Here is a 7,785-nt window from a genome sequence, read left to right on the forward strand (position 1 = left end):
TGTTTTGAGAGTCCCAAAACTGAGACAATCATATATAGCTCCTGTAGGTTGACGACTTGGAAGGTTTCAGGCTAGGTTCAGTGATCTTCCAGATTCTGCGCTAAGGCAATTTACAATGTGGACAGGCAATCGCCCATCTCCTTCTCCTGGAGTCAGCAGCTGCTTGGTTGTTGTTAAAGACTCTGCTTGTGATGTTTGACTGGTCAGAATACAGGCAGGTTATGCTTGCAGAATGGCCAGAGAGAGAAAGGGACCAAGAGTCTTCTCCATTCTGTTATCCCCACATGGCCTTTCTGCATTCTGACTCTGGGAATCGGTGCCTTTTAACACAAAGGACTAACTTGCTGTCACATGACCTTCCCTCACAAACTAACCAGTTACCAAAAATGGTCGTTATAAGCTCATTTCGGGTCCGTTATTTAAAGTGATTAGAGTAAGATGGTTGGTGAGGCCCTCTTCAGCCAGGGTCCATTGTCTAGAGTGATTGAGTTTATCAGCTTGGTCCTCATCCACCTGAATAATTAGATTATGCCTGAATATCTTTGGAGTAGGGGTGGTGGTGGGCAGCTGCTCTTGATTTATATGGTTCTCACTTTCCCACAGAGAGTACTGCAGTAAAAAGCAGGATATTCTGAGCAGAGCTCCACCAGGTGGGTGGTGCTTATGCAAATAAACTCCATGGTTTTGGACTGCTAGATCGTCAAAACTGCCAAAAACATTGAACATGCTTACAATTGACGTATTAAGGCGCATAAACAGCACATGTGCTAAATGTGAGTGTCCTCAGTTTCTTTAATGCTGAATATAGCCAGCAAATTCAGGGATGTTATCTGTATGTATAGTGGCTTTCTAGATTTTAGTCCAAGTGATGTACTTCCATTGGCACTCTGGAGTGATTTGTTGCTGTTGGTGTTGATGACTGGCACAGAACCTAGTAAACTAAAATTCCTGTTTTAAAGGAGCTGCATCATGTATCTCTCAATCCACAAACCATTAATTCTAGCTCCAGGTCACTCAGCATGGAAATGACTTGCTTTTAAGGAGACTTTTGAGTCTTCAACCAACTTTTTGGCTAGAACTCCTGACACCAAAATATTGAGCCCATTTTACCATTACAAGTCCTCCATGGCCTCCATCTCAATCATTCTTTTTGGAATAAAGCATGCTGGCTGAGGTTAAGGGCTGTGTGTGTTGCTGGTGGATGTGGAAAGGGAGACATTAAAAAATATGAATGGATATCTTGGATTAGTTTTATATCTTTAAAAATTACCCTGGAGCAATCCCATTTCAGTTATCCATTGGTAGTTCTCCCCAAAGTTTGGAATACTGCTTCCCAAAATGTGATATGGATAATTTTATTTATCCTACCACTTGTCTGTTAGAGATATAGAGAATGCAACAATATAATCAAGAAAGGCAAATTACAGCCACAAATTGCTTACGGACATATTGATCTTTTTAAGGAAGATGTGTGTGCTTTTAAAGAAATACAAGCAAGGACACTGAGCAAAAGATGGCTGATGGTGTAAAGTGACCTCTTTCTGGAAAACTCCAATGTGGATTATACTGGCAGAACTGTCCTGAGAGAACATGAAATGTCACACCTGGAAAGGTGTCATGGCCTTCTTTAAGCAGTGACACTTGAAAAGGAGATAAGAAAGATGCAAAAGACTGATCTTTAATCTCCTGTGGTTGCAGAGACAAAAAAAACTGATTACTGTGTCTTAGCAGGTATCTAAAATCCATCTGTTGATTCCTATCTCAGAATGGATAAAATGGCCAGAGATTAACTAAAAGAGACTCTGGTCGCAAGACATGATTTTTTTTCCCCCCTTACAGGAATATACACAGAAAAATGGGTTAAAAAGCTAGCTGCAGAGCAGTGCTATTGTGCTGTGAGAGTGACAGCACAAGAAGACCAACTAGTTGCCCCTGCAGTTGCAGGCGAAGTCTCTCTCTTTCTACCTCTGTTGCTGGAGGCAAATCAAAAAGGAAATAGGACAGCTTCTTCAGCAGAACCAAGTGTCTCCAATACCACTGCCAAAGTCAGCTCTACCTGAGTCGCCCAACTTAACGGCCGCAACGCTTTGGCATCCGTGCCTCATGGACAAGCCAGAGAGTGCTTAACATATCTTTAATTTTTATTTGGACTCTTAACTTCTCATTTCTGATCTGTGTGTGTATGTGTGTTGTGTTTTTATTATTTTTCTCTGGTTTCTCTAGCAACTAATAAACTTACTCTTTCTTTGATTGGTTAAATTGATTCCTCCATTTTAAAAAAAAAATGCATTTGGACTGGGAAAAGTTATCCACAGGGGGAAGGACCCCTTTTAAATAATCTTTGTTGTGACCAACTGAAGGGGTTGAATGAAGGGGAGTCAGCTCATTTACTAATAGAATAAGGAAAGAAGAAAGACAATTGGACAGATGTTGAAAACCGTTTAAATGTTTATGCATTTTGTGAAGCAGTGAATATTTTCATTTGCCCCTAAAATGATTTGAGTAGAGACACTAATTGCAGTCCTATTCTAAACGAATCAAGAGGAGATTTTACAAGACTGTGTAGAATATGGCTAAGGTTAAAATGGTGGCTAAAGGCAAAATACTGCAGAGGCTGGAAATCTGAAACAAAAACAAAAAGTGCTGGAAAAACTCAGCAGGTCTGACAGCATCTGTGGAGAGAAAGACAGAGTTAACGTTTTGAGTCCATACTCTCCACAGATGCTATCAGACCTGCTGAGTTGAAATGGTGGCTGATGTGTTAAGAATCTCGTAGTGAGATTATGCCTATTACTCATTAAATACAAATTTTTAGATTGGATCTGATTCCTGGCTAATTGGTTAACACCAAATTTAATGAGCAATAAATGGCAGTTTCGATTTAAGCCAACACTTTTTACTCAGGTCTGCAAGATGTTGGTCACATTGCTGATGGTGACTGAATGTGCTACCAATACAAGACCCAAATGTCATTAATTGAAATGGAATACTTCCTTGGAATTTAGAATATCCTTTCCTTCTGTAATGCTTTCACAATGCAGGAAGGAAATCCAGTTTGGGGAGAAAAATCATGACTTTCAAATGGAAGAAGAGGGTGGGGATTTTGCTTCTAAATGAAACTTCTTGGATGATGAACAAATCGGACAAAGCCTCCTAGAGGGAAGCTTCATGATGCAGAATAGCTGAGCTTGGCAGTCTTACTCCCACAGCTAGCTTGACTACACTTCCTCCCATCCTGCTTCCTGTAAGCTCTCTATTCCATTATCCCAGTTTCTCTGCCTCTGTCACATCTGTTCTGCCAGGACTCTCTTCCACACCAGTCCTCTTGATATGTTTTCCCTGCCATGTCTTTCCTCAACTGAGGATTCCCCTCCCTTGTGGGTTAACAGGGCCCTGAACAGTGTCCATCCCATTTCCCACACTTCTGCTCTCTCCCAGAACTATGATAGAGGCAGGTTGACCAACCATCCCAGATTTTACAGCATTGGGCTGGTTGTCTTGTGTCCTGGGTTGTTTGAGGCCAGAATGCTGATTTTCCATTCTTTGCGATGTTGGAGCTTTGCGCATGTTCAGTACTCACCGCACGCGCTTTGTGCTCTCCTCTTCGGACTTTTCTCTGGCGTCCTGAAAAACTCTAGCAGCACTCCCCCCCCCCCCCCAACCACCACCATCACCCTACCCCACCCCTGCACTCTTAGGTTCTGCCAAAGCGACCCTTAAACTTCATCCAGAAGTTCGTCACCCTGGTCTACCACCTCCAATACCCATTCTCCTTCCCATGCAAGTGCTGGTTTTGCTGTTCCATCTGCTGCTTCGCCCTTCCAAGTGTAACAGCGATTTACTTGTAGTTCTTTCAATTTATGTACTGTATCCGTTGCTCATGAATTCGGGAGACCAATTGCAGGTTGGGCAATTGCTTTACTGAATACCTTCGTTCAGTCTGCAAGCGTAATGATGGGCCTTTAGTCACTTGCTATATTAATTCACTGATTCACTCCCACTCTGACCTGCTTGACTTCTGCCCCCTTCATTGTTCCAATGAAACTCAATGGAAACTCAGGGAACTACACTTCATCTTTTGATTAGCCACTTTACAGTAATCATCATTACTCTCCAACACTCCCTTTTGCCTTACACCATTATTCCTTTTGTCATTTTATCTCTCCTGCCTTCCACCATTTTGCTCTTTAACCCCCTTCTTCTTTTCCCTGACTCTGTACTTGCTTAAAACCTGTTACGCCTCTCACATTTTCCAGTTTTAATGAAAGGTCATTGCCCTGAAAAATTAACTCTCTCTCTCTCTCTCTCTCCACTGATGCTGCCTAATGTTCTGAGTGTTTCCAGCACTTTCTGTTTTTTAATAACTGGTAGCCTCACTGCTATGATTGTTTTGTTGTTCCCCAGGACCATTTTGTACAGATGGACCTAAATATAGCTTTGAAATGCATGTAATGTGCACCAGTGAAATCTAGGCACTAATTTATTAGCTGGGATGTAAAGTTTAAATATGTACACAAATTGAAAGGGCATGGGACTGGAATTAATTGGACAGCACTTTCAAAGAACCAGCACAAGCAGGGAGGACAATGGCCTCCTCTGCTGCATCATTCAAAGATGATTTTACAGAAACTCCTGCCACAAAGTGCAATGTTACAACCAGGTGAGGACGGGTGCAAGGACTCCCCCTTTTTCTCCCACTCCTCGGTTGATTTTAACAGGGTTTTTAAAAAAAATTTATAAGGATAAATGTGCCAATTTAGTGTATGTACTTCACTGTTTACATGCTGATTGCAAAAAAACTCAGTCCAACAGCCTTTGAGTTTAAACAAGTAAGGGATTGTGCTAAAAACCCACCCGGGTAGATATAATAAAATGCTTATTTAAAAAAAAGTCAACAACATCCTGACTGTCGGAATGTAAGTTACAAAGTAGAGGAGATTAACTTTTGGCCAAATTAAGATTCAATGAAAAAAGGCAGATATAAAGCGTTCACAGAGTCCCTTGCTGATGTTCATAGCTGAGGCAGTTCTTAAAGCAGTAGTCCTTTTTATCCCCACTGGAAATGCTGCTTTGGAATTTTAAGTCTTCTTAGAATTGCTCTGTATGTTGTCCTCACTACGATGTAAGCAGGCAGGGTGCAGCTCAGTTGAAAGAGAATGAGAGAGGCAAACAGCTTTTTACTGCCTTCACATGTTTCTTCCTAGACTGCCTCTAAGCCAGCAGGGTTTTATAATAAAAGACTTTCAAAAATCAGAGTTTCAGTCATGTGACAACTGGCCATTGATATGCAATGGAAAACAATAAATTATTCATGTTAACGAAGGGGTTTCCACCTCCCATGGTCAAACCATCAATATACAATAGAGGCAGATGGGGTCCTTAGCACTTCCCTTGTGCATAATCTGTTTTATGCAAAATCAGTTTTGTGAGTTCGCTTTTATTACCTGTTAGACCTGGAGACAGCCTGAGACCTTATTGTCCTTGCTGTGTTGAGGGAAGTCTTGACAAGGGCCGGTGTGACATTCCACAAGGATGTGGTCTAGGCATGTTCATTTTAATCCAGTTCTAGAAGCTTTTAGAGCTTGATCAACTTGCAGTCCCAACTGTCAGGTGACTTGTGGCAGCCATCTTAAGTCAGTGCCTTTGTTTTAACAGTAGAAACTGCCTTTTTTTTAAAAAAAGGTCCATATGTGAGTGCAGCAGATGAGATTTAAATTTAATATTTGACATCAACACCTCCATAACAGTAATAATTTGATTGAAAGCGACTACACTAAGGGGTCATGCGAAATATTTCACCATCTAAAGTAGCCTTTAAACATTTGAGGGTAATCTTCTGATGTTTGTGTAGTTTTAGGAACATAGATCAAATGGATATAGTCAGATAGATGAAAAGCTTTTGCTGCACTATCGCACTCTCAGATCCAGTTAGAAAACTTAAGATTTTCTACTTCGTGATTCTCAGAAGTGCTTAAATGATCTTTCTTATCAGTTGGTGGCTTCACTGAGCACATTAGGGTCAAGCCTCCACCAAGCAGAGCCAGTGATCTTTATTAAAACTCCCAATCTAATGACCTGACTCATCTTGATAATGCACGACATGTGGTATTGGGGTGCACTGATAAGGAAAGTATATGATTAATCCTTTTTGTGCTGACTCAGATTAATTCAACCTGAGCAATGGTTAAGGAGCAACAAGTGGCCTCAACACCCAGTGGCTGGTGTGGAAGAAAATAAACTGAATCAATGTTGCTATGTTTGATAATTAAACTGGAAAGTAGGTGTATGTACATGAGGATGGGATTGGGTGGTGCAGTCATGCCCTACGCAGCAATTGTAGGCTGTTTTACTCGATGACTGAGTCTTTGCAGAGAAATTGGTCATTTGTGGCAGCCATATACATATGACATGTAGAGGGAATTGCACTGAACTGTGCTCTAACATCAGTCTTACATGAGGGAGGCAGAAAAAAGGAGAGGAAATGGATGGGAATGAAATGCTCAATGGTCTGCAGATAATACCCATGTTTTTTTAATGTACTGTGAATTCACACCTTCGTCCATAATTATTGATTTATTATAAATGCCAGCAAGTGGCACGTGGAGAAATGTTAAGTCTCTTGATTTTAGGCACTGATGTAGTTTTTATTAATGCTGAGATGCTCAGAACAGTTGAATGGAATTATTTGTATATATTTAAAGAATTTGACAGTGCTGTTATTCACCTGCAGTTTGTGTACAGTACAGTGTGCCATGCTTTGAGTGTAGGGACTCCAGTTTTTGATTTGAATTGAAAACTGGTTTTCATGAAGAAACAGAAAACCTGTTGCTTGGTGCAAAATGATTGTCAAGTTTACTGACATCAGCATAGTTACTGCACTTAAAAGTCAAAAAAGGAGGTTTGGTGAAGGTGAAACAGAAGAGAAATTGAGTTTCAGCGACTGCAAGATTCTTATTAACTGGTCCCAACTTTGGGGAAACGTTTGAACCAACTGAGAAGAGTTTCATCTGTATCTGCAGGTATGATCAGCAGGGAGACCCCTTCCAAGATGTCGGCTGCAAGGCCCTGGACAAGTCTGACCCAGAGATGAAATTCATAATTGTCAGCTCAAACTATTGGGGGCTATCTTTTATTTTGATGTAAAGTTAGAACGATTGAAATGTTACGTGGAAGTTGGGCTTGGCACTCAGTGTAGAAAATGTGCTGACATTCAGCACACACTCTGTAGCATTTTCACTTGGGTAGCTAGATGACAAATAGTAAACTATGTAGGCCAGAGGTGATAGACCACGCAAGATATAGAGTAGTTGGTGCTTTTTGAGTTGCTTATAACAGATTTTGGGAGGATCGTTAAGCAGCTGGTTGCCAATTTAATGAGTGTTAACAAGTAATTTAAGAGGCTGCACAGTATTTTGGTGGCCAGGCCTTGAACTAGTGCCCGCTCCTAACAGTGAACAGTTGATTGAGAATAAACTAGATTTTTTTTTAAACGTGGTTACATGCCACTAAGCAGATGGCAATGCCTTAACCATTTGTGTATTGTAAGGCCACTAGGGCCCCTTCCATCCTTGCAGAAGATTTTTGAGCTCTACTTAATAGTAAATCACCTTTTAATGTTCACTTGCTGGTTTGAAGAGGATTTTTGAAACACATTGGAGGAATTCCTGGGACACTTTGTCACCAACACTCATCAATATTTATTCTGGAAATTCTCCAAGGACTTCACCTAAAAGGAGTAACTATTGCATTGCTCTACCTTTTATAGGACACTTTATAGAAATGACC

The 7,785-nt window shown here is 40.9% G+C and overlaps 1 pseudogene; it reads right to left on the reverse strand.

The window, feature by feature from the left end:
* Positions 1-7,483: 7,483 nt before the first annotated feature.
* On the reverse strand, positions 7,484-7,571 carry LOC144688165 (U6atac minor spliceosomal RNA; annotated as a pseudogene).
* Positions 7,572-7,785: the final 214 nt, after the last annotated feature.

Source organism: Cetorhinus maximus, chromosome 12 (assembly GCF_964194155.1).
Source record: "Cetorhinus maximus chromosome 12, sCetMax3.hap1.1, whole genome shotgun sequence".
NCBI classification, from domain to species: Eukaryota; Metazoa; Chordata; class Chondrichthyes; order Lamniformes; family Cetorhinidae; genus Cetorhinus; species Cetorhinus maximus.